This window comes from Eumetopias jubatus, unplaced genomic scaffold (genome assembly GCF_037043125.1).
Source record: "Eumetopias jubatus isolate StellerSeaLion01/CBP00866 unplaced genomic scaffold, mEumJub1_p1.0 scaffold_4, whole genome shotgun sequence".
NCBI lineage: Eukaryota > Metazoa > Chordata > Mammalia > Carnivora > Otariidae > Eumetopias > Eumetopias jubatus.
In genome coordinates, this window is record NW_028274810.1 from 175,853,719 (window position 1) to 175,880,070 (window position 26,352).

Genomic DNA, 26,352 nt, shown 5'->3' on the forward strand with positions numbered 1-26,352 from the left:
GGAGACAAGAGAGCAAAAGGAGAAATCTTATCATATCACAACTTTGATTTCCAACCTTAGGAAGAAATCAGGATAACTGGGTGATGGGCATGAAGGAGGGCACGTGAATACTGGGTGTTATATGCACCTGATGAATTATTGAACACTACATCTGAAACTAATGATGTACTAGATGTCAGTATATATACGTATATATACGGTTTGTTACACGTATCATTCAGTTACCTTCACAGTTACAGCACTTTATTGATAATAAAACATTTAGTACTATGTACTAATGAGGTACTATATGTCAGAATTTAAATAAAAAAAGAAAAAAGTAAAAAAAAGAATTCAGAATGAACAAAATTGTTGAAATGATTTAAATCTTAAGTGAAAAATAACAGAACTACAAATGGCTGTGTATACCATATGTCCAAACTATTGGATTATAATTGTTTAATATAGAGATACAATCCTTTGAAAAGTAACATTTTAAGGTTAGCGCACATCAAAAATCCAGAGACAAGACCCAATACATATGTTCGTTTTAAAAATTATTTTGTTCAGTTTGAAACTTTTTGTCTGCATTTTCTTGTTCATCATCATCAGCGTCACCATCATGGGCTAACATTTAATGAGTGCTTTTTTGCATGTTAGGCATTGCTCTAAGCATTTATTATATTAATATGTCCTTTAATATTCATGTAGGTACTATTACTAACCCAATTTACAGTAGCCTGAATAATAGTCCTCCCAAAAAACATTCATGGAACCTGTGAATTTTACCTTCTTTGGATTATCTGAGTGGGCCCTGGATGCAATCACATGTGTCCTTATGAGAGGGACTCCAAGGGATAACAGACACAAGGAAGAAGAAGAGAAGGCAATGCGACCATGCAGGCAGAGAGTGGAGTGATGTGGCCATAAGCCCAGGAAAGGTGGAAGAGACAAGGAAGGATTCTCGTCTAGAGCTCCAGAGGGAGCATGGCCCTGTCAACACCTTGGTTTCAGACCAGTGAAACTGATTTCAGACTTCTGGCTTCCAGAACTGTGCGATGAAGGTCCCGTTGTTTACGACCTCAGGTTTGTAGTATCTTGTTACAGAGCCCCCATATGGAAACTAACACAGGTAAGGAAAGTGAGTCACAGAGAGGTAAAATAGATTGCCCAATTCAATGAATAAATTAAATAAATTGTTAATTTAATAAGAGACCCAAAACTTGATCCTATGCAGTCTGTACTTCCAGCTATGGAGTTGTACCATCCTTTTACCTACTCTGTTCTCCCTCCCAAACCCTTACAATCCCTCCTACCCTAAAGGGAGCTGGATCCTTCTTCCTCAATTGTTTCCGGAAAATACCACTGACAGCTCCAGTGAAAGAACAAAGAAGCCAATCTTTGACATTTACATATCAAAATAAGCTTTCTGAGCTCTTAGCAGAGACAACAGCCCAGCTGCTTAATCCTCAAAAGATGCCTTTTAGTATTTTGGGGGAATGTCAGCCTTGAACAACTAAGATCATACTGTTTTTGCCATAACGATAGATTGAAAAGAATAGATAAAGAGCCAGGCTCTTGACTCCCAAATAACCTAAAAATTGCAGCTGCTTGGTGGAGCCAGAAGGAGGAAGTATGATGATGGAGAGGACCAGGACCCTGCACCTGCAGGGAAGCCACAGGAACAGGAGGGGGTCAGCTTTTGTTGATTTCCCAGCCATCACCATGAGCAAGCTCCAGAGCCCCTAGTTCAAGGGGACATGATGGTCTTTGCTCAGAAGCCCAGGGACTGCCCAATAATTGCACAACACAAATGATACTCATCCCTACCTCAGTGGGATGAAGACAGTCCCCACCTCAATGGCATAGGGCAATTGTAAGGGCCAGAAATTGATTCTGGAACTCTGAAAACACAGGGGCAGCTGGTGTGAAATGGGAAGCCCTTGAACTTACATGTGTTGGGGGCTTAAAACAACCAGTATGAGACCTCACTGAGCAAGGACTCCCTGTTATTCTCTGCTGTATTTGAACATGAATCACGAGGCAAGAAATATGTCCAATTCATGTGAGTAGGCAAAGTTACTCTGCAGTTTTAGGTTTTCCTCAACTCAAGGAACTCAAATTGAGACAGAGCAGGGACTGAACTCAGGTACACTCAACCCTGACCGCAAAATCCGGCATTCCTTCATAGCGTAAACTCTATACCTCTTGAGGACCATATCTTGCAGGAATGAGGAAGCAGGATGCTCACCGAAGGAGGGACTCCACTGTAAAGACTAGTGAAGACCGAACCACACCAGTCTGTGCCAAGGTGGACCCCAGCATTGACCTTTCACTTACTTTCCCCTCCCTCTTATAATGCTAAAAATCAAGCCCAGGGCTGGAGATTTAACATGCTAATTAGACACATGACACGTGAAGAAGCATGACCTGCAAGTGCTCAGGTGCCAAGAAATTCCCATCTCTACATGCTTGAATGTCAGTCCTTTCCTGTCTCAGTTCCTTTAAAAAGTTTGCGGGCACTTGTTCTGAAAGCCAGTCTGAAGGACCCTTTCCTTTCTGCTGTCTCCCTTGTGCTGGGGCATAAGACCCAATAAAAAGCCTTGCCCAGGGATGCCTGGGTGGTTCAGTCATTAAGCGTCTGCCTTCAGCTCAGGTCATGATCCCAGGGTCCTGGGATCGAACCCCGCATCAGCTCCCTGCTAAGCGGGAAGCCTGCTTCTCCCTCTCCCACTCCCCCTGCTTGTGTTCCTTCTCTTGCTGTGTCTCTCTCTGTCAAATAAATAAATAAAATCTTAAAAAAAAAAAAAAAAAAGCCTTGCCTGGAACTCCTGCGTGGTCTCTAGTCAACCTCTTTTGCTTGGAGAGCCCAAGGACCCTGGTTGGTAACAAAACTACTACTACTGTAAGTATGCCTCCGATTATATCGCTATTAAAACATTTTACATCCTTTTTTTCCTTTTGGGGTTGTTGATTTGTTACACGTATCATTCAGTTACCTTCACAGTTACAGCACTTTATTGATAATAAAATATTTTACATCTTTTCTCTCTCTCTCTCTCTCTCTTTTTCGGTTCTTGGTTTGTTACATGTATCATTTGCAGTGCCCTCCGAAGGGAGAGTATTACAGAAAAATAATTGCTTTAGCTAGTGAATTCAGTTTAACACAAGGCAATTTACCTGCAGGCAAACTGCACGCTGACTGCTCCCTTTCCTGACCATCAGATTTAATCTCTTACAGTTAGTCCTAATCACAACCGAAAAACTATTATTTCCCGTTTTAATAGAATTCATTAGGTTCAGGATGAACTGGCATGATCTCAAAACTCATAGCAATTTCTACTCTTTAAGCATTCTTACCCAGTGGCCTTTTCTATTGCTGGACTCTTAAATTCCTTGGACTAAAATTTATATTACACAAATAAAACAAAAGTAAATTTATGAACTCATGATACATATTTGTTACACTCATAAAATCCTTCTGTGTAGTTCTCACTTAATTTGTTGGCACTATAAATATTTATAAACTGTACTCTTTTTTTGCAATGGCTGTATTAAAATTTGAAAGAGAATGTCGGTAGTACCAAATTATACTTAAAGTTCAAACTTCTAACTTAGATTTGGTATAAAATTGTATTGCAAGTTTGTGTCTGATTTCAATCCCCTTCAGTAGCTAGACTTCAAACATTTCAAAAAAAACCCTTCACACACAATAACTCAATTTCCTAGATGAGGCACATCGGAGGAAATGCAGCACAGAAAACTATAACAACATTCTTTATAAAGAAAAATAAATAAATAAATAAATACAGAAGATACTTAGTTTGTTGAAGCTTTTTATTACCACATCAAAGCCTGTAGTTTTGAAATACATGGGTTAATGCTAAACCGTAGATCAACAGAGGGATCTTTAAAATAACTTCAATAACTCAAATGTCATTTCTCTTTCACTTCTTGGAGTTAGAATATTACATGATGATTTAAGCACACCATGGTTAAGAAAATTGGCAACTGGTATCTTTGTCATTTTCTTTAGAATTTAAAAGATATAATCAATGATATTTGTATTTATGCAAGTGTAAGTGATTACCAAAGTACCAAAGAAGAAGCAAGGATGGAGAAGAAAAACATGAAACCAAAGCAGGAGGGCTTGGGAGGCATGAGGACAGCCTGGAGAGAGAGAGAGCATGTCCAGGCCAACCGAAGAGAGAATCAGGGAAAGTGGTGAGACTTTCTAGACTAGACTAGACTCAAAGCCTGGTAAAAAAAATAAAGGACCATTGAATTCGATGACTGGTTGGGCAGGGAGAGCTTTTAATAAAATGCAATACCAGGAGAGTTTTGGGAGTGAAAAATCCCTCCAAGGAATGGAGGGGACTGAGAAGAGAGAATTTGATGTATTTTTTTTTATGAAGTGTGCGAGTCAAGGTAGTGAGAGCACAGGTGTTGGCTTCAAGGGTGAGCAAGGAAAACATGAGTCAGTGCATGGAGAACCTCATGTTAGCTCTCTCTGCTCACATTCACAGAGTTATGACTTAGAAGAAAATTATTGCAGAATACCTGCTTTCCCCTAATATCTACTTAAGCAAATATTAAATGTTTAAAAGTTCTTTCATCTGTCTAGTGTGAATTCCAAACTTGTTCCCATTTTCTTCAAATACTTGAATTAAACAAAAAAGGAATTTCCAGAGTTCTTTGAAATGTTGTTCATTAACTGTGTAGGCGGACATGCCTGCCTACATCCCATTCACAGTTAAGTGTACCCACCGTACTGGAATCAGCTCAGTAGTCACTTCTTTTATAGTATACTGCTATATAATTTCTAGCTAGTCTCTGTCTTATTCTTCTATGTACTTTTAATCATCTGCTTTTTTTTTTTTTTGGTATGTGTCTAATTCAACTTTAGCTAATGCTCTCTACTTCTAGAAATGGATTCTCAACTGCTAATAATTTTTTTTCTGTTTCCTTAGTTGTGGCTCAAAGAGTCATTGAATCCACTTTTATATGGTTATCTATTTTCTTTGTCTTTTTACTCCTTCTTATCATAAGCCAGCCCATCTGGAAGTTTAACAAAGTAGATTTTGCTCAATTTTAAAGAGTTAGCATTGGGTTTATATTTATATAACAGAATTCATGTGGGTTGAAACTTCTTTTGAAATACCTGTTCATCTCAGAATATGAATTAGTAAAGTTAAAACAACTTTCTCATATTCTAATTTTTTTTTCACCAAAGCACTAAACATTTCAGAGGGTACTGGGGATCCAGAGAATAAACACAGTGCTTGGTAGTGAGGTGTAAGTGTTTAGAGCACATCATACAAAGATTTGGAACCAGTTCAAAAATATCAACAATTATATGTTAGTTTCCTTCGAGAAAGGTTCAGAGATTTTCAAGCTTCCATTAGGAAACGTTTGTCATTTGCTGCTGATTTCTTAGAGAATCCTTGTACAATCCATGAACAAGTCATAATCACTTAGGTGTATGCCACTGGTTCTGAATATAAAGAGCAGTCTGCACCTATAAATACAGAGAACAAAGTGATGGTTCTCAGACAGTGGGGCGGTGGGTGGGCAAAATGGGTGAAGGGGGGTGGGAGGTACAGGCTTCCAGTTATGAAATGAATTAAGTCACAGGAATAAAAGACACAACATAAGGAACACAGTCAATGATATTGTAATAGTGTTGTATGGTGACAACTGGTAGCTACACTTGCGGTGAGCACAGGGTAATGTATAAATTTGTCCTGCCACTATGTTGTGCACCTGAAACTAATGTAGCATTGTGTATCAACTATACTCAAATTAAAAAAACTAAAAGAAAAGAGCAGTCAGGGGGTGGGGGGGGTGGAGCAAGATGGCGGAGGAGTAGGAGACCTGGATTTTGTCTGGTCCCAGGAATTCAGCTGGATAGGGATCAAACCATTCTGAACACCTACGAACTCAACAAGAGATCGAAGGAAAGAATAGCAGCAACTCTCTGAACAGAAAAGCAACCACTTTCTGGAAGGTAGGACATGTGGAGAAGTGAATCCGAGGTGATATTCGGGAGGATAGATGGTGGGGGAGGGGACCTCCGTCAGCAGCTACCAGCAAGTGATAGAGCAGCGGAGCACAAAATCAGATCATTTGGAAGTCTTCTCTGCTAAGGGACATCGTTCCAGTGGCTAAGCGGGGGTGAATCCTCACGGGACAGTGTGGTCTCAGGACCCTCGGGGTCACAGGAAGACCGGGGGTGCCTGAGTGTGGCAGAGCTCCCAGGTATTGGTGCGGGGAAGCCGGCTGCAAAGACGGAGCCGAGGAGTGGGCTCTCAGCTCGGGGTTGCCATAAACTGTGATCTGCGGCACAGTCGGGCCACTGCTCCTCCAGCGGGGACCCAATGAGTGGCAGATCTGGGGAGACTCCCCTTCTTCCCCAGGGAGAAGCAGTGCGGGAGCACACCACAGGGATCTGCTGGGTTTGGAGACTCCACACGGGGTCGGGTGTCAGAGATAGAAATGCTCGGTCACAGGCCAGGTGAGTACAGAGTGCGGCCGGAGACCGGGGAGATGGGAGTGACTGACTGCTTTTCTCTGGGGGCGCACTGAGGAGTGGGGCCGAGTTCTCGGCTCCTCCGGGGCAGAGATTGGGAGGCTACCATTTTCACTCTCCTCCTCCAAAGCTGTACAGAAAGCTTGCAGGGAACAAAAGCTCCTGAAAGCAAATCCGAGCAGATTACTTAGCCCAGACTGGCAAGGGTGGGGCAATTCCACCTCAGGCAAAGACATTTGGGAAGCACAGCAACAGGCCCCTCCCCCAGAAGATCAGCAAGAACAGCCAGCCAAGACCAAGGTTACCGATCAATGAGAATGGCAGAACTCCAGAGCTAGGGGAATACTGCATATAGAATTCATGGCTCTTTTCCCATGATCCTTTACTCTTTCAAAGTTAATTTTTTTAATTGTCTTTTTTTTTAATTTTTCTTTTTCCCTTTTTCAACCAACATCTTATCAATCCCTTTTTAAAAAATATTTTTTATTTTTTATTTTTAGAGTCATATTCTATCACTTCATACTAGTTACCCTTATTTTTGGTATATATATATATATATATATATATATATATATATGTTGTTCTCTCTTTAAAATTTTGAGATACAGTTTCTTCTAACAGATCAAAATATACCCTAAATCTCTAGTGTATAGCTTTGTTCTAGTCTCCTGAAGGATCACATTCTCTCCGTTTTTTTTTTAATCCTCTGCTTTCTTTTTTCAACCAACTTTTTATCTTATCAATTCCTTTTATAAAATCTTTTATAATTTTCGTCTTTACATTCACATTCTATCCCTTCATTGTATTAACCCTTATTTTTGTACATATATAAGTTCTTTTTTCTTTAAAATTTTAGGAGTCACTTTCTTCTAACAGACCAAAATATGCCCAAAATCTAGTGTGTGGCACTGATCTATGCACCAGCCTGATCATTTTTGCTCATATTCTGTTTTATGTTTTGTTTTGTTTGCTTTTATCTTTTTGTTTTTCTTTATTTTTCTTTGCCCCAGTTTCAGGTCTTTTCTGATTTGTTTGGTGTATATTTTCTGGGGACGTTGTTACCTTGTAAGCATTTTGTTCTCTCATTCATCTATTTTCCTCTGGAAAAAATGACAAGATGGAAAAGATCACCTCAAAAAAAAGAACAAGAGGCAGTACCGACTGCCAGGGACCTAATCAATATGGACATTAGTAAGATGTCAGAACTAGAGTTCAGAATGATGATTTTAAGGATACTAGCTGGACTTGAAAAAAGCATGGAAGTTATTAGAGAAACCCTTTCTGGAGAAATAAAAGAACTAAGATCTAACCAAGTCGAAATCAAAAAGGCTATTAATGAGGTCCAATAAAAAATGGAGACTCTAACTGCTAGGATAAATGAGGCAGAAGAGAGAATTAGTGATATAGAAGACCAAATGATGGAAAATAAGGAAGCTGAGAAAAAGAGAGATAAACAACTACTGGATCATGAGGGCAGAATTCGAGAGATAAGCGATACCATAAGACAAAACAACATTAGAATAATTGGGGTCCCAGAAGAAGAAGAAAGAGAGAGAGAGGCAGAAGGTATATTGGAACAAATTATAGCAGAGAACTTCCCTAATGTGGGGAAGGAAACAGGCATCAAAATCCAGGAGGCACAGAGAATCCCTCTCAAAAATCAATAAAAATAGGTCAACACCCCAACATCTAATAAAACATATGAGTCTCAGAGACAAAGAGAAAATCCTGAAAGCAGCTCGGGACAAGAGGTCTGTAACCTACAATGGTAGAAACATTAGATTGGCAACAGACCTAATCACAGAGACCTGGCAGGCCAGAAAAGACTGCCATGATATATTCAGAGCACTAAATGAGAAAAATATGAAGCCAAGAATACTATATCCAGCTAGGCTGTCATTGAAAATAGAAGGGGAGATAAAAAGCTTCCAGGACAAACAAAAACTAAAGGAATTTGCAAACACGAAACCAGCCCTACAAGAAATATTGAAAGGGGTCCTCTAAGCAAAACAGAGCCTAAAAACAACATAGACCAGAAAGGAACACAGACAATATACAGTAACAGTCACCTTACAGGCAATACAATGGCACTAAATTCATATCTTTCAGTAGTTATCCTGAATGTAATGAGCTAAATGCCCCAGTCAAAAGACACAGGGTATCAAATTGGTTAAAAATCAAGACCGATTGATATGCTGTCTGCAAGAGACTCATTTTAGACCCAAAGACACCCCCAGATTGAAAGTGAAGGGGTGGAAAAAAATTTACCATGTTAATGGACACCAAAAGAAAGCTGGGTGGCAATCCTTATATCAGACAAATTAGGTATTAAACCAAAGACTGTAATAAGAGATGAGGAAGGACACTACATCCCACTTAAAGGGTCTATCCAACGAGAAGATCTAACAATTGTAAATATCTATGGCCCTAACATGGAAGCAGTCAATTATATAAGGCAATTAATAGCAAAAGGAAAGAAACACATTGACAACAATACAATAATAGTGGGGGACTTTAACACCCCCTGACTGAAATGGACAGATCATCTAAGCAAAAGATCAACAGGGAAACAAAGACTTTAAATGACACACTGGACCAAATGGACTTCACAGATATATTCAGAACATTCCATCCCAAAGCAACAGACTACACATTCTTCTCTAGTGCCCATGGAACATTCTCCAGAATAGATCACATCCTGGGTCACAAATCAGGGCTCAAACGGTACCAAAAGATTGGGATCATTCCTTGCATATTTTTGGACCACAATGCTTTGAAATTAGAACTCAATCACAAGAGGAAAGTTGGAAAGAACTCAAATACATGGAGGCTAAAGAGCATCCTACTAAAGAATGAATGGGTCAAGTAGGAAATCAAAGAAGAATTTTAAAAATTCATGGAAACAAATGAAAATGAAAACACAACTGTTCAAAATCTTTGGGATACCGCAAAAGCAATCCTAAGAGGAAACTATATAGCAATACAAGCTTTTCTCAAGAAACAAGAAAGGTCTTAAATACACAACCTAACTCTACACCTAAAGGAGATGGAGAAAGAACAGCAAATAAAGCATAAACCGAACAGGAGGGGAGAAATAATAAAGGTCAGAGCAGAAATCAATAAAATAGAAACCAAAAGAACAGTAGAACAGATCAACGAAACTAGTAGCTGGTTGTTGAAAGAATTAACAAGATTTATAATCCCCTGGCCAGACTTATCAAAAAGAAAAGAGAAACGACCCAAAAAAACAAAATCATGAATGAAAGAGGTGAGATCACAACCAACACCAAAGAAATACAAACAATTCTAAGAACATATTATGAGCAACTATATGCCAGCAAATTAGGTAATCTGGAAGAAATGGATGCATTCCTAGAGATGTATCAACTACCAAAACTGAACCAGGAAGAAATAGAAAACCTGAACAGACCTATAACCACTAAGGAAATTGAAACAGTCATCAAAAATCTCCCAACAAACAAGAGCCCAGGGCCAGATGGCTTCCCAGGGGAATTCTACCAAACATTTAAAGAAGAATTAATACCTATTCTTCTGAAACTGTTCCAAAAAATAGAAATGGAAGGAAAACTTCCAAACTCGTTTTATGAGGCCACCATTACCTTGATCCCCAAACCAGACAAAGACCCTATCAAAAAGGAGAATAACAGACCAATATCCCTGATGAACATGGATGCAAAAATTCTCACCAAAATACTAGCCGATAGGATCCAACAGTACATTAAAAGGATTATTCACCATGACCAAGTGGGATTTATCCCTGGGCTGCAAGGTTGGTTCAACATCCACAAATCAATCAATGTGATACAATACATTAATAAAAGAAAGAACAAAAACCATATGATCTTCTCAATAGTTGCAGAAAAAGCATTCGACAAAGTACAACATCCTTTTTCGATCAAAACTCTTCAGAGTACAGGGATAGAGGGTACATACTTCAATATCATAAAAGCCATCTATGAAATACCCACAGCGAATACCATTCTCAATGGGGAAAAACTGAGAGCCTTCCCCCTAAGGTCAAGAACACGGCAGGGATGTCCACTATCACCACTGCTATTCAACATAGTATTAGAAGTCCTAGCCACAGCAATCAGACAACAAAAAGAAATCAAAGGCATCCAAATTGGCAAAGAGGAAGTCAAACTCTCACTCTTTGCAGATGATATGATACTGTATGTGGAAAACCCAAAAGACTCCACCCCAAAATAGCTAGAACTCATGCAGGAATTCAGTAAAGTGGCAGGCTATAAAATCAATGCACAGAAATCAGTGGCATTCCTATACACCAACAACAAGACAGAAGAAAGAGAAATGAAGGAGTCGATCCCATTTACAATTACATCCAAAACCATAAGATACCTAGGAATAAATCTAACCAAGGAAGCAAGGAATCTGTACTCAGAAAACTATAAAACACTCGTGAAAGAAATTGAGGAAGACACAAAGAAATGGAAAAATGTTCCATGCTCATGGATTGGAAGAACAAATATTGTGAAGATGTCAATGCTACCTAGAGCAATCTACACATTCAATGCAATCCCCATCAAAATACCATCCTCTTTTTTCAAAGAAATGGAACAAATAATCCTAAAATTTGTATGGAACCAGAAGAGATCCCGAAGAGCCAGAGGAATGTTGAAAACAAAAAGCAAAGCTGGTGGCATCACAATTCCGGACTTCCAGCTCTATTACAAAGCTGTCATCATCAAGACAGTATGGTATTGGCACAAAAACAGACACATAGATCAATGGAAGAGAATGGGGAGAGCCCAGAAATGGACCCTCAACTCTATGGTCAACTAATCTCCGACAATGTAGGAAGGAATGTCCAATGGAAAAAAGACAGTCTCTTCAAGAAATGGTGTTGGGAAAATTGGACAGCCACATGCAGAAGAATGAAACTGGACCATTTCCTTACACCACACACAAAAATAGACTCAAAATGGTTGAAAGACCTCAATGTGAGACAGGAGTCCATCAAAATCCTAGAGGAGAACACAGGCAGCAACCCTTTCCACCTCAGCCGCAGCAACTTCTTCCTAGAAACATCGCCAAAGGCAAGGGAAGCAAGGGCAAAAATGAACTATTGGGACTTCATCAAGATAAAAAGCTTTTGCCCAGCAAAAGAAACAGTCAACAAAACCAAAAGACAACCGACAGAATGGGAGAAGATATTTGCAAATGACATATCAGATAAAGGGCTAGTATCCAAAATCTATAAAGAACTTATGAAACTCAACACCCAAAGAACAAATGATCCAATCAAGAAATGGGCAGAAGACATGAACAGACATTTTTCCAAAGAAGACATCCAAATGGCCAACAGGCACATGAAAAAGTGTTCAACATCGCTCGGCATCAGGGAAATCCAAATCAAAACCTCAATGAGATATCACCTCACACCAGTCAGAATGGCTAAAATTAACAAGTCAGGAAATGACAGATGTTGACAGGGATGTGGAGAAAGGGGTACCCTCCTACATTGTTGGTGGGAATTCAAGCTGGTGCAACCAGTCTGGAAAACAGTATGGAGGTTCTTCAAAAAGTTGAAAATAGAGCTACCATACGATCCAGCAATTGCACTACTGGGTATTTACCCCAAAGATACAAATGTAGGGATCCGAAGGGGTATGTGCACCCCAATGTGTATAGCAGCAATGTCCACAATAGCCAAACTGTGGAAAAAGCCAAGATGTCCATCGACAGATGAATGGATAAAGAAGATGTGGTATATACATACAATGGAATATTATACAGACGTCAAAAGGAATGAAATTTTGCCATTTGCAACAATGTGGATAGAACCAGACAGTGTTATGCTGAGCAAAATAAGTCAATCAGAGAAAGACATGTATCATACCGACCTCACTGATATGAGGAAATCTTAATCTCAGGAAACAAACTGAGGGTTGCTGGAGTGGTGGGGGTGGGAGGGATGGGGTGGCTGGGTGATAGACATTGGGGAGGGTATGTGCTACGGTGAGCGCTGTGAATTGTGCAAGATTGTTGAATCACAGATCTGTACCTCTGAAAAAAATAATACATTATATGTTTAAAAAAGAAGAAGAAGAAGATAGCAGGAGGGGAAGAATGAAGGGGGGGAAAGCGGAGGGAGGGATGAACCATGAGAGACGATGGACTCTGAAAAACAAACTGAGGGTTCTAGAGGGGAGGAGGGTAGGCGGATGGGTTAGCCTGGTGATGGGTGTTAAGGAGGGCACGTTCTGCGTGGAGCACTGGGTGTTATGCACAAACAATGAATCATGGAACACTACATCAAAAACTAATGATGTGATGTATGGTGATTAACATAACATAATAAAAAATACTGTATGACCTCAGTTATGTAAATTTAAAAAGTTGCATAGTAATACTATGTATTTATAAGGAATGCACATATATATAGTAGTAACACTTGAAATAAATATACAAATATAACAAATAACAAATAAATGCAGAATATAGTGTGAAAAAAGGGATCAGGGAACAGTAAACAAGAAGGGTTTAACTGTGTTGGAAAAGTTTTGTCTTTATTTCATTGGTGATAACATCAGTATTTGTTGACTATTTCATTACTCTTTATTAGGTATTACATACTGCTTGAGGATAAAATTTTAAAAATATCCTTCCATTTCTCTCCATTCCAGTTGCCACTATCATAGACTGGCCAACCATTGTTTCTCTGGGCCAACTGCAATGACCTCTAAATACAACTCCTGGCATCTCTCATTTTCCTCTAATTTATTTTCTTTATTACAGCCAGAATAATATTTTTTAAACCCAATCATGTTGACGTCATAGTTGCTTAAAACACCTCAAGGGGTTCCCACTGCCCAAAGATAAAAGGTTAACTCCTTGGGACATTTTGAGAGGTCTTTACCTTCCCCTCCTCTAATCACTTCCACAGACTCCTTGTCCTTCCCTTCACAATCGGGCTCTCACCATCCTGACCTGCTTCCCAATCCCCAGTTGAACCGTTCTGTCTCAACTGTTGGTCTTCACGCACCCTGTTTGCTTTTCATGGAATATCGTCTTTCACTCTCACCTTCCATCTGCTTTCCTGTCCCTGCACTCAGCCCTTCTCCAACCTGGGTACCTGGACAGCTCCCATGTATTTTTAGGTTTCAGCAGAGATCTCATGTCTTCTGGAAAGTCATCCTGGCCCCTGGAGAGTCTGGGCAATTTAACTCTTCTATGTGCTCCCAAGTGCCCAGTTCTGCCACCTACTTTTATGTCTTTCTTTGGGGAGCGAAGACTCATTCTTTTTTTATAATCAATTTTCTGACTCACATACAAGGTTATAAACCAACTGTAATCAGCACTGTTTTCCCATGCCAACCTTACACTAATAGCTCAATATATATATTTTTAATCGAAAGAATGAACAAACCTAGTTACTAAGTTTTTGAGTCACAATTTTAGTTGAGAATTGAGAAAACTTAAAAAACAAAACAAAACAAAACAGAAAGCAACTGCACATCCATCAAAGTGCCTCTTATGTTGCTAGTGGAGTGTAAATTTGTGCGGCCACTTTGGATAGTTCCATATTCCCACTGAAGCTAGATATGTTATGTCTTATGACCTAGTGTTCCCACTCCTGAGTCTGTAGCCAGGAGAGATGAATGCATACACCCACCAAAGACCTGTACAAGAATCTTAGCATCTTTTCATAGCCAAAGTCTGCAGGCGCCCCAAATGTCCATCAACAGTAAAGAGATAAATAAATGTGGTATGTTCATATGCGGGAAGCTGCACAACAACAAAAAAGAATGACACACACAAGGACATAGTCAAATCTCACAGACATGATATTGAGTGAAGGACATCAGGCTCAATAGAGCATATACCATATGATTCCATTTCTCTGAGGTCCTAAGAAAGACAGGTCTGAGCCGTGGTGATGGAGATTGGAATAGGGAGCATGGATAGGAAGGCAGGGGAGGGGGGGTTGTCTCTAAAGCTGGAAATTACATGGTGTTGGAAAAACCACACAATTTTTTCTAAAGCTTCACAACCTTTTTTTCTATACAAGAAAGTTGGAGTTGCAGGGTTTTTCAAATTTATACTCCCCTGTTTCGTTCATTTTGGAATTGACATGAGTCTTATCAAATGCGTTTCTTTCTTTTTTAAAGATTTATTTGTTTATTTGAGAGGGAGAGAGAGAGTGCTAGAGTGCGTGTGCGCAAGTCGGGGGAGAGGCAGAGGAAAGAATCTCAAGCAGACTCCCTGCTGAGCATGGAGCGCAATACAGGGCTTGATCTCAAGACCCTATGATCGTGACCTGAGCCGAAATCAAGAGTCGGATGCCCAGGCACCTCTCAAATGCATTTCTTAAGAAAGGTAAGTGTGCTGAGGATCAGCAATCTTTCCCATGTGTAATTAAAATAATTGAGACACTGTGCAAAAGGTAGGAGGAAAAGAACCTGGCGCGGGCACCTGGGTGGCTCAGTCAGTTAAATGTCTGCCTTCAGCTCAAGTCGTGATCTTGGGCTCCTGGAATCAAGCCCCACGTCGGGCTCCCTGCTCAGCAGGGAGTCTGCTTTTCCCTCTCTCTCTGCCCCTCCCCCTGCTTGTACACTCTCTCCCTCTCTCTGTCTCTCTCAAATGAATAAATAAAATCTTTAAAAAAAAAAAAGAACCATGGCCAAAGATTTAACTTACTTCCTTAAATTAGTTTGTGTGTGCCATTTGATGCTATTAGAAGGAATCAGACAAAAACTTGCAGTTTCCTAATAATGACTGAAGAAAACATTAGTCCCATTAGAAGAAATTATGTAAATGAAACCACTTTTTACTACAGGGCCACCTTGAATGGGAGTGGGGGAAATACAGTGAGAAGTTATCAAGGAATCTGCAATTTGCAAAAGAACTTTCGTTTTCCTTTTAAATGTCAAGCTCCCCTAAACTTAGTTGTATTTAATTTTTAATTGTCTGTTTATTAGCTGTATATTTTTGTATATTGGTTTGTCTACTTTCGATGTGCATCAGGTCCATTGGGAAGAACAAGGGATGTCCCTGTAAAAACAGCCCTCCAAAAGCTTCAAAGGACTTAAGCACTGAAAACATTTCAAATATTAATTATAATATACATTTACAGATATTGACATTTGTGGTATGTAATTGCTGCACCTGACTACACTAAAATTTGCTAACAGATGATTTTTTAAAAATAAGTATACCTTGCATTTGTAATCTATGAATTTTAAACACCTGTAGTTTACTTAGTTAATTACTAAGCTCATTCAACACATCTGGCTTCTCTGTCTTTGTGTTAATCAATAATTATTTGATTACAATGTTATGCCTTTTATGCTAATCAGGATTTTGAGACCATAAAAATGTGCTACCTTTGTGCTTCATGCTGTCACTAATGTGTTATATTTATAGTGTGGTGTATTCATAATTCATGCATGCATACACATGTATGCACCCATTTTACTTCATTTGTACAATAGAAAATTTTCTTTTCAATCTGTTTTTTCTTTCTTTCTCTTTCTTTCTTTTTCTTTCTCTTTTCTTGCAAAGTTTACCACCTGAAAAGAATACCCTTACTTATTTTTCAATTGTGGTAGGAAAAATTCCTCATCTGAGGAAAAAAGAATAGGTATTTGTTTTAATGCGATAGAATTCTTTTTGATAAATAGAAGGAAAAGTCTTGTAGTCCTTCTAGTTGTTCCCTTTTTGAAAGGTATCTGGATAAATAGAACAATATTGGTATTTCTGACCATGAATGTGGCGGCTGGTGTGGTTTAAAACCCTCTACAAAAGAAGACTATTTTTCTTAATTGCTTCCGTGGCTGAAATAATTGTGAAGGCTGGAAAGAGGTCTGATTCTAATTGCAAACTTGGATGTGGTAAAAACCTCTGTGGCAGGTTCTTATCTATCACCATCAATCTCAAGTTGCACAGTAACCGTGTTGGATGCTTGCAAGAGGCAGCCTCTTGGGAGAAGGAAGTTTCGGAGACAGTGACTTAAATACAGCTCTGGGTGGATATTCACTGTAGCAGAGGGATGTTTGTTAACCCATTCTTATTGCTTGACTCCTCATTTAGAGTTCCATACAAATACTGGTGTGTATATGTGTGTGGGAGTGTTATGTACTGTACTGTGGGGAGGGGCTGAACTGAGACTAAAAGCCCACCTCTGCCCATTTGTAGCTATTTTTGTTTGAAAACGTTGTTTCCCTTCATGTCTCCCTAGATCCTCTGATATGACTACATGTCATCACACCAAGTTTGGACATGCCTCATGCCAACAACAATTCTATGCCCTTCATCTAAACAGGATTAGGTTATTACCAGCTAGATATTCCACAAGTGTATAAAGTCCAGTGGCTACCTAAATAATGGACATTATTGAGTTTTATTACTATTTAGTTCTTTTGGGAATAATGCTATTTAAGATCATTTCCTTTTTTTTTTTTTTTTTTACCCCATGGCTGAGTCATGGACGTCTCTGTGCTAAGTTCTAAGGAGTTCAGGGTGCTTCTAAAACATTAATTAATTCATATTAGAAAGTGAATTCTTACTAGCAATGATTAAGCCCAATAATTTTAATTACCCTAAATGAAGTAAAAATCACTTTTAGCTCTCCTTCGTTAAAGGTGAATTTGAAGTTTTCCACAGAATATTTCATTCTTTTCAATTTGCTAATCATGGGGAGAAGTACACATTTTTGTTTTTCTTTACAGACAGCAGCTACTTTTATATCAAAACATCCAACTTGTCTGAAAGTATACTTAGCTACATTTTCTCTACCTACTTAGATGGCTACACACACTATTGTCCCAAGTTGGAAAACTCCTCTCCTTCACAATTCTGCCTGCACCCACCAAACAATCCTCCTACCATCAGTTGGGGTTATTTCCACCGGGGGAGGGGGGATCTTGCCAGGTAGAATCTTCAGGAATGCTGGGTCGTTGCTGTGGCTTGACCTTTTGCAATGACTGAAGGAGTAAGAGTATGAGGCCATAAGTGTCTGTCTATGCTTGCCCTATTTCCCTTCTGTCTAAACACAAAGAGCTGTCAAACAGTGTAGGTTTTCTCCCACAAACACAGTAATTTCACTATACTTAGGGATCAGTATAAATTTAAAAATCTTATTAGGTCACAAGATTTTCTCTGAGAATGAATGCATAAATTTTCCCTTGCTCAGCTCTTTAACAGAAAGACTTTACAATCATTGTTCCCTACCCATCATATGGCAAAAAAAAATCATACTTTCTTAATTAACACTTTCTAATCTAAAACGTCTCGTCTATATTAATTGTATTATATTGCACAACAAAGTTATTTAGAACTATTTTAATTCATAGACATTTATGCAGCCATTATGTGGCTCACACAGTCTGCTATATTTTTCCTGTAAGAACGATGCCTCGAGTATCTTGTCGACCAATGGTAAGGCCTGATGGCATCTTCTTTGTTATTTGAGGATCAGGATTGTGCATCAGGAACTCTGTGCACACGGAAAGGCCAAGGTTTGGAGAAGTGGAGGCTGGTTCAATCAGTAATCTGAATATGCCCACACCATCACTGAGGCTGGTTCAATCAGTAATCTGAATATGCCCACACCATCACTGAAACCAATCATCCACCAAGGGTCCAACTCTTTTCCTCAGAGTCTGGGATTTAGATGTATGGTTTTTGAGGAAGTCTAGCTCTTTAAGAGTTAGTTTGGAGGCTTTCCAGAAACAGATCAAACAGAGCTTTCTACTGTCACAACTGTCATTCCTTTAAAAGTCTGTTTCCTCAGTGAAGGGCACTGTTTCTAAGGGCCGTGTTTGGTGGAGAAAGAAGCTGTAGTATTGAAAGCAGCATTTGCACCACGGACCTCGTCAGTGAGTCTGGAAAGGCAGTTTGCCTGCATTCTAATCTGCCTCACCGGTAAGAAAAAGAAAACAAAATCTCCATTTGGGTAGCAGGCTATTGGCTGACTTTTTTTTTTTTTTTTAAACCTTTAATCAGAGAACTGAAATAGAAAGGACACTTGCATTCTCTCTCTATCCTTCAGGTGTTTAATTTTCACTGATGTGTTTAACATTGTCTAATTTCAGGCCATGTGCCGGGTAGCCTGTAAAACTTTAGGCAAGTTACGTAAAATTTCAATTTCAACTTAAAAGCCCAGGTAGTTCCCTTATATCTAAAATTGAGGCACTCTTCAGCAAAGAATTATGTTAGCTGGTACATTTGCCTCTGTTTGGGGAACGTTACACATTAAAATTTGCACCTTCTAGATGTGACTCTGATAAGGTATCTATTACCCCCGGCAGACCAGCCCATGAAGAAGGGCATTGGAATTAGTGAGCATGTGCAAAATAAATGCTGAAAGGACAGAAACCGTCATCCCAACAACCCTCTCTCCATGATGTCACGTTATGTCAGAGACCAGTAGGAGCTATTATGTGGCCCTCGGTAAAGAGCCACGAAGAAGGGAAGGCAGATGCATAATACATACCAGAGGCATTTTAGGTAAGGATGGGCCAGTATCACATAACTCAGAGGAAGTGCAGTTAAATAAAAGGTTGCTGAAAAGAGAGCAGCCACCTTTTCTTTCCTTTTTTTTTTTTTTAAAGATTTATTTATTTATTTGAGAGAGAGGGTTGGGAGGGGCAGAGGGAGAGAGAGAATCCTGAAGAAGACCCCTGAGCATGAAGCCTGATGTGGGGCTCAGTCTCACGACCCTGAGATCATGATCTGAGCCGAAATCAAGAGCCGGATGCTTAATCAACTGAGCCACCCAGGCGTCCCAGCAGCTACCTTTCGTAGTGGGCATGGTAACATGGGGAAGAACAACTTCTTTCCTCTTCTCCACTTTATGCAGAATCTAAACAGTAGCTTCTCTTCCAGCCATTCACCAGAGGGGACTGATTTGCAGTAGGAAGCCAGGTAAGTTGATGGAGTGGGCCATTTTGGCTCTGGGGAATAGTGCGTGGAAAACGGACTAGAATGAAAAGAGGAGAGGCAAGAAATGGCTGCCATTGTCGGAGAAAGATCAACTGGTTGGGCCCAGGAGAAAAGAGAATTTTATGGGGATCTTCAATAAACTTGGAATCAACAGGTCAGAGCCATGCATTAGATAAAATTAACAAAAGACAGAATTTAAATTACAAGATAATAAATAATCCCATTGAGAATTTGTGTATCTATTTAATGATTCGTAGTAGTCTTTGGTTATTTGTTTTACTCAAAACCATGACTACTACACTCAAATTCAGATAGCTTCTGTAATCTGTTTCCATATTACACATGGGTTAAACACAGCATTGTAGAAATTCTGAGGACCAACCATCCTATGCCTAATATTTACCTGAAAAGCAATCGTAATGTTGTGGTCTTTCTGGTCTTCTGAGATGGGAATGGCAGCCCCAGGGCCTTCCCAATGACATTTCTCTACTGTTTTTGTCCAGCTTTGGACATTGCCAGTCCATAGCCAAGAGTACACTTATTCTTTTCCGCTAAAGGGAGTCCGGCTTTGTAATGAGAGTACCCCATGAACTCAGCATCCTAGCTGCACCAAGAAGCAGATCCCTAGTCAATGGAAAAACTGCCACAATTGCCATAGCTATGTGTCTCCATCTTGCTCTTTGGTCCTTTCCCACTGTAATATGTTTATCTTTTTTTGGTTGTTTTGCCTGCTGATTTTATGTTTCTCAAGAGCTGACATGGATTTATTTTTATACACACAGTACCTAACACAGGGCTAAACATACATTGGGTATATAATAAATGTTCATTGATGAATTATTGGTTCTTAAATAAAATAAATAAGATGCACACCTTAAAATCAAGTGGCCAATTTCCTATGCATTAAAGAGTTAAACATAAAATATAAACTATAAAAGCCTTAGAGAAAACAAACACAAATATTTATCTTAGGGTGAGGAAGGACTATACAAACAAAAATAGCGAAGAAAGAAAATGATGAAGAGTAGATATGAAAAATTTGCCTTCAATGACTAATGAGAAGAATCAGTCCTGGAATTGAGAGCTGACCACTCCCGCCTGTGTTTTGCTAAGCTTCTTTGAAAAAGGGTTTTGCCACAATAGAGTCTTTTCAACCGCATTGTTAAAAGGAACAATATTCCTGTAAACAACACTATGTTTACACAGGTAAATTGGTTTAATGCATTAAGGAAAAATGCTCCATGAATTAAACAAGATGCATTAAAATGTCTTTTAAAAAACTTAGCAACAAATAATTGGTTTGAGTGTATTTTCTCAGTTTAGTCCATTAACCTGGGGTCGCTTACGTGTGGCCCCAGGATTAAAGTACTAGGGAATTACTTAGTTATAAAATGTGTACAGTTTTACAGCTCCACAAGTTTATAACAAGAAATGATCCATTTACCACTGCCTTTTTTGCTCAGATTGTCTTATAAGTGGTATGTCATACTAACCAAGAAAACCCATAATTATATGTTAAGGATCCTAAGCAATCATTGAGAAAAAGTCATGCTTTGAAAAAGTTACAAACTTCATTGTTATACCTTTAATTTTTTTGCCATCTGATTCAAAATCACAAAGATTTTGGAGGGTAGATTATTGTTTGTCTAGTAAAATCAAAAGTTCTGAAATTTTATTTACAAAGCCTATTTTCAGTATTCATAAAAAAACACATATTTGTAAGAAAGTAACAAAATGAAATAATAAGACTTTTAATCTGCGTATATAAATATTGGACACTTTAAAAATTAACTTGACTAATTTAGAATTCAAAATTAGCACTTGATCAAATTAGCTGGATAATGGTTGTCATTATTTGGTATCATAAAGATACAACTTTAATTACAATAAAGCATATAACATATAATAAAACACACAACTTTTTTTTAAAGACTTGTATTATGATGTCAATCAGATAGGCAGAAATCACTAATTGATGAAGCAAAGAGTAAAGTGAAGGCATGCCAAAAAATCACTTTTCAAATTTGAGAAGTTAGTGTGTTATAGTGAATAGTCTAATGCTTCCAGGAAAATTACTCAGTGAAGTAGGTTGAAAATATAATAAAATACTTTAGCTAGAAAATGAGTATTCTTTCTATAGATAAGTATGACTACTTGACAATGGTCATAATGCTATGACCTACTGAATTGTGGTCTCTTCACATTTCATATTCTGGGTGTGGAATTATTTTTAGCCAAAGTCAAACCTCCATTTGTAGTAAAATTCAGTACTACCTCCTGAAATGTACTTTTGCTATTAGCAACTTTTTAAAGTAGAGTGAAGCTCTGATAATTTAAATGTGGATATAGCCTTCTTACTAATTTTGGGTATCAGATACACCATCAGCAGCAGGTTAATTTCTAGGTAAGTTTGGTCAGGCTTCTAGAGATGATTCCTAATAGTTCCTATTCTCTAGTTTTTTTTTTTCTCCCAGGGAATTCCAGTCTCCAGGCCAAAGGGAGCAGCTCCCCATGTGTCTATTAGTGTTCTGATGCTAGCTCTTTAGAATGATATTAATCTCTATGCCACAGATTCATGTATTTTTTAACCCTCTTCAAGAATGAAAAGGATATAATGGCCCATTAGGAAACATTAAATCCTGATCATTTTGTTAATGTTCTCACTAATATGTGTTCTATAAAGTTGCTCACTTTTATAACTAAGATTCTAGTGTCATGGGTTAATGAGCCACATAGCTTCTAATGTTGTACATTAATCCATTATCAGAAAAGGACTAATCTATTGCCCTAGCAGATGGATCAGAAGTCCTGTAGGGGTAAATTAACCCCCATCCTTTACCGCTGCATCTTACAGATTTACAGAGCATCTTCACGTCCTATCGCATTTGCTTCTTAAAACCATTCTCTGAAGTCAGGAGGCTAGTGTATTATTATTCTCATTTGCTTGAAGAGCCTGGCAGGGAAGGGCAGGCTCCTGTGTATCTTTGACCAGAAGAGGACTGTGGGAGGGATCTCTTACTGGGAAGGTCATTGGCTGGCTGACTGCAGCTTCCGGAGGGTCTCAGGAAGGGAGGAAGAGGATGTCCAAGGTCAGTCAACCCTCGGTGACCTAGTCCTGATTGTTGAATTAGGAATCAGTGTTTCAACCAAACAGCAGTTACACGACAGAGGAGGGAGGCACCCTCAGGTGCTGACCTGCTACTTGCTTATTCCCTTGCGCCTTATGTCAAGTTGTTTGGTGCACCAAGGCTAACAGCTTCCATATGGTATTCACAGGAGATGTGAGAGGTTGCTGAGACCCCTTCCCTCCTACCTGTTACTGCACGGCCCCGTGCCTCAGGGGAGTTGACTCTACCCTCCACAGTGCAGTGTCCTGGCTGTTGGGCTAAGGGTGAACCCGTTATCCTGTCAGGTGACTCTTTCAGGAAAGGGCTTGAAATCCCCCTCCCGGGGGCGATGTGGGAGAAAATCAGTTACAAGGACTAAGAATTTTCTGCATATCCAAGAGAGCACCATCATTTCTTTTTCTGGACATTGTCATAAAGCATAACAGGAAAAACCAGCAACGACAGTAACAGCTAACATATAGGTAGCACTTAACAATGTGCCAGCCAAAGTTCTCAGCACTTTACGTATTGTAACCGACTTAATCCTTGCAACAACCGCGGGAGTAGGTGCTGTCACACAGCGGACCTTGTAGACGAGCAAACAGACGCCGGGTTAGGAAGCCTGGACTGCTTCCCGTCCTCAACTAACACTGCAACCTTGTCATTCTCAGATACATTTGAATATACTTGGGTTTATTTTCAGATCGTTTAAATAACTTGCTTTAATTGATAGCCATTAAGGGGCAGACCTGATTTTGGAAGGTGGCCTGACGTGGCAAAACAGAGACATGGTAATAACCTGGGTCCTAGATGACATTACTGCGTCAACCAGCCTTGAAGCTTGGTCTACTTGTGGGCTTTGGCGTGCAAGATGCTGAATGCCCTTCGTGTCTACAGCACTTGAGTCCAAGTTTCTGTTACTTCCGGCATAAACTTTCCCAAATGATCCAAGAGTCCTACCTTAGCACCAATTACAGATGCAGCTACTTGTGTCTGAGTTTTGACTTTGGGATTTTGGGTCGGATATATTTTTCCTCTGAGGGAAAGCATCCTTTCCCTTTTTTGTTTGTAAAAAGGGAATGATAGGGGCCCCTGGGTGGCTCAGTCGATTAAGTGTCTGACTTTGGCTCAGGCCATGATCCTAGGATCCTGTGATCCAGTTCGGTATAGGGCTCCCTGCTCAGCGGGGAGTCTGCTTCTCCCTCTGGCCCTCACCACACTCTGGTGCTCTCTCTCAAATAAATACATAAAATCTAAAAAAAAAAAAAAAAAGGAATGATAACAAGACTACTTCATCTGTGTAGTGAGGATCACACGATATAATAAAGCACTTTAAACAGTACCCCAAGTGGAGTTTGTATTCACTAACATGTAGTGAATATTAGTGATTTTAAATAGTATTATTACTTTATTACATTTTATTATTAAGCCTTGACATTTTTCTAATCCGTAAAACATGAATAACAATAAATTATAAGGCTGTTATGAGATACAATGAAAAGCTCGTATAAGGTGTTTAGCAGAGTATCTGACATATGCAAGATGCCCAACAGATTTTTGGTATTTTTCTCTCCAATTAATTTTTTATTTTAATCAAAATAGTGTACATATGATGTAAAAGATAAAACAATGCTAACATCTTATAATGGAGAAAAGTTGTCCTTTGTATTTTATGTGTTAAATCTATCAAAACACGTTATTTTTCCTAACAAAATCGTGTACATTAAAAAATAATACTGTCATCTTTTGTGTAAAGATGTACTCCTTCAATAAACCAGTCTGAATATACAAACTTCATACTCTTTATTTTATAAATGAAAACCAATTACAGCCTGTACAAGCTGTTACATAAGAAATGCCATGCTATTATATAAGCAATTGGTCTCTTTCTAAAATGAAAAATGGAGACGTGTCTGGAAAATTATATTGCTTGCTGATCCATAAAGTTGTATAGATCAAATATCCAAGTACAAAAATTAAATATCTAATACTATACCCCTAAGGAAATATTATACTATCTGGATAAACTGAAACCTTGATCTATCAAAATCTAGTGGTTTAATTCTGATTGCAAGACATATTAGTAATAGAAACCTGATTCTAAAAAGATTCCAAATACATTACAATTAACTTTCTAGCCCTCTCAGAAACTGATGAAGCTTTATACAGAGGCAATAAACTAAAACTCCATTTGCATTATTAAATGTAGTAATAGAATGAGGGATTCTATATATCAAAGTCATACTTAGTGACACATACAAATCATAAAACTGTTCACTTCAATCTGTTCTTGGTTTGGGAGTTAACAAATCTTAACCCATAAAATTCATTTGGGGGACATTCCTAGTAATTGAATGATATCCAATTTAAAATAGACATGTAACAAAATGCAAATATTAATCTCAGTGATTATTAGTGACATTGTGCTTTCTAATAAATATTTGTTGAACAGATAAGAACACAGGAGTAAATAAAGTGCCCATTCACAATGTTTTTAACTTTTTCCAACACAGGTTTTTTTTTTTTAAACTTATGAGCTATTTATATATTGCATTATTATAGGGGAACAGAGATATTTAGTTTTATTAATTTGCCAAATATATCAATCTCTAGTATGTGAAAGTGCTGTAGTATTATGTTTTGGATAATGTCTGAAGTATACAAATGCCAGTTTAGTGTCTACTATGTGCAAGACATTGGTATATGCTATGAGAAAGTCAACAATAAAAATGATATTATCTTGGTCTCTTTTTAAGATAGGGGACTAAAAACACACTTACAAAAACAATAGTAAAGGAGTGCCTGGATGGCTCAGTTGGTTAAGGGGCTAACTTCAGTTCAGGTCATGATCTTAGGGTCCTGGGATGGAACCCCGAGTTGGGCTCCGCATCAGCAGGGAGTCTGCTTGAGGATTCTCTCTCTCTCCCTCTCCCCACCACCTCAAATAAATAAAATAAGATCTTGAAAAAAACAATAGTAAAGAGATACATTTTAAAGACACAATCCACAAGGATGGGGAAAAGATGAGATGAGGCAAGGGCACAAAATTTTGAAAGGTGGAAGTCAATGGATGAGCAGGAACCGATAGCAGTAGGAAAGATAGAGACAGACTCAAGTTAGACTCGCAGAACCATAAAAAGCATCCATTATTTCAAGAAAGGAGGCAAAGGGGGTGGTTCTGAAGTCAGGCAGCCTGGGACCAATCTGTTTGAGAATTAGTTAGACCTCTGACGTCTTCTGCTCCTCACTGTTATGTGCCCCTCCCTCCCCCAAAGTCTGGAAATGGATTCCCTAGAAAGGGAACACAGAGGCTCATGAGCAAACAAATGCTATACACAGTTGAGGGCATATGCCCCATGCCATGCCATGACATCCCAACAACATGGGATTAAGGACCAGAGGCATACCAAATGAATGCAAAGACCCCTGGCCCCTGCCCCTTATTGGCTCTCAAGATTCTGGCTCCCAGATCCCTCCCCTCTAGATACAAATTGGAAGGTTCTTCCCTGAAGAATTTATCTATTCCAAAGCAGAAAAGACAAAGACACTGATACCTGGAATTCCCCAACAAATGGTCCACACAGGTCAATTTACAGTGTTGCTCAGAATTAAGAAGCCCCATGATGGGCTCAGTGTGGCCAGTTAGGCATTAAAGCCCTCCTTCAATCATGCACAGAAAGCCATGGATGAGAAAAACCCGAGGAAAGACTTTCAAAGATAAAGACTCAAACTAACAAACAGGCAGGGAGTAACCAATCCCAAAAAGTAAAACAACTTTGAGGAAACATATTATGTGGGAGAAAAAATACT

General features: G+C 38.9%; 1 protein-coding gene across 1 annotated transcript in view; it reads right to left on the reverse strand.

Moving 5' to 3' along the window:
- The window catches only part of NKAIN3 (sodium/potassium transporting ATPase interacting 3), a 267,112-nt gene that overhangs the window by 132,310 nt on the left and 108,450 nt on the right, over positions 1-26,352 (reverse strand). The window lies entirely within an intron of this gene.